The sequence below is a fragment of the Nannospalax galili genome, unplaced genomic scaffold, assembly GCF_000622305.1.
Source record: "Nannospalax galili isolate Female #2095 unplaced genomic scaffold, S.galili_v1.0 scaffold374, whole genome shotgun sequence".
NCBI lineage: Eukaryota > Metazoa > Chordata > Mammalia > Rodentia > Spalacidae > Nannospalax > Nannospalax galili.
The window spans coordinates 2,270,970-2,272,514 of record NW_008333879.1 but is presented as its reverse complement, the minus strand read 5'-3'; the positions used below and the strand labels follow the sequence as shown (position 1 = coordinate 2,272,514).

Below are 1,545 nucleotides of genomic sequence, written 5' to 3'. Positions count from 1 at the left end.
CTTGCCGAAGTCCTAGGCTTGAATTCCAGCACCCACATGGCAGTTAACAACCATTTGTAACTCCAGATCCAGGGGATCCAACACCTTCTTTCCTCAGCATGACACAGGTCCAGTTACAAACATGAAGGCATGGAGGTTAGAAAGATGGCTCAGTGGTTAAGAACACTGATTGCTCTTGCAGAGGATCTGGGTTTGGATAATAGCACCCACATGTTAACGAACAACCATTGTTTTCCCCAGTACCATGGGATCCAATGCCCTCTTCTGTCCTCTGTGAGTAATACATGACACAGACGCACTTACATATGTGCAGGTAATGCACTTATACTCATAAAATAAAAATAATAAAATATTAAACTGCTAAGAACAGATACTACACTTGATCTTAGCCAAAACATACAGAAGACTAGGGGATAAAGGGAAAGAAGGAGCTCAAGGGAAGTGGGACCATAGGAGAAAGGTATTATTAAGGGAGAAATTAGAAAAATGGGGCACCTTAAATGGGGAAACCATGGTGGAAGGTCAGACAAGGTGCGAGATAAATAACGCCTATCTAGTTTTAAAAAACCAGGAAGAACCATATTAGTCCAACAACCGACTGACAAATTATACATAAAACTAAATCAAGGAATATAGTATATGTCTATGCAAGATTTATCTGAGAACATTTGGTCTTTGCCTAAGCTTTATCTACATGACATATGGTGATTAAAAGTACCAGACTGGCTGAATTAACCTTCTTGGATGTTTAACAGACATACTTTGAGGCCTATAATAATTTGGTCAGAGGGACATAAAGGACAGTTTTTGCTCCTGGCCCTCCTAGGTTGACTAAGTTCCAGGGGACTATGAGCATCTCCCAAAATGTCCTGTAACTGTGGTGAGTCACCTGTCCTCTTTATGAAGGAAGCCATGGAAACCACACCAGATGGACTTGACCCAGTGTCCAGTCTACAAAGAGCAGGGTCAACACAGAGGAAACATTTCCTCCATTCTTCCAAGTGAAGCCAGCCATGGCGGGAGCAGGACCTTTGACCTATGTTCAAATAGACAGAACTGGTAAAAGACAGGATCCAGGGGCTCCTCCCATGCCCATGAGATTCTATATCCGTACTCAGGTGCCAAGGATCTGAGTGTAACTGACTGTGACTAGTAATAATCAGATACATAGAGATTAGATGCGCATAAGCAAACATCTAAGTGCTAGCAACATTAAAAATGAGTCTTTCTGTAGGAAAAAGTATATTTTTAAAATGAAATAGAGATCTTATTTGAAGGTTAAAAACTCATTCAATTTTATGTCTTATAGGGTTTATACTGAGTTCTATATTATATAACTGTATTAATTCAAGTGGGAAGCTAAAAATTTACAGCCACTTTTGAAAGAGATATATCTTTGCTCTGGAAATTGTTATTGATATGTTAAAGCTGTAATGAAATGCTTCTTCTAATCATGTGGTTATAAAATTTTAAAAAAGATTTCCAAATTAAAAAAATAATAATAAAAGACAATAATAAAATATTTTTAAAAAACAAACATGAAGG

At 38.0% G+C, this 1,545-nt stretch overlaps 1 pseudogene; it reads right to left on the bottom strand.

Moving 5' to 3' along the window:
• Positions 1 to 244: 244 nt before the first annotated feature.
• Positions 245 to 409, bottom strand: LOC115069547 (annotated as a pseudogene).
• Positions 410 to 1,545: the final 1,136 nt, after the last annotated feature.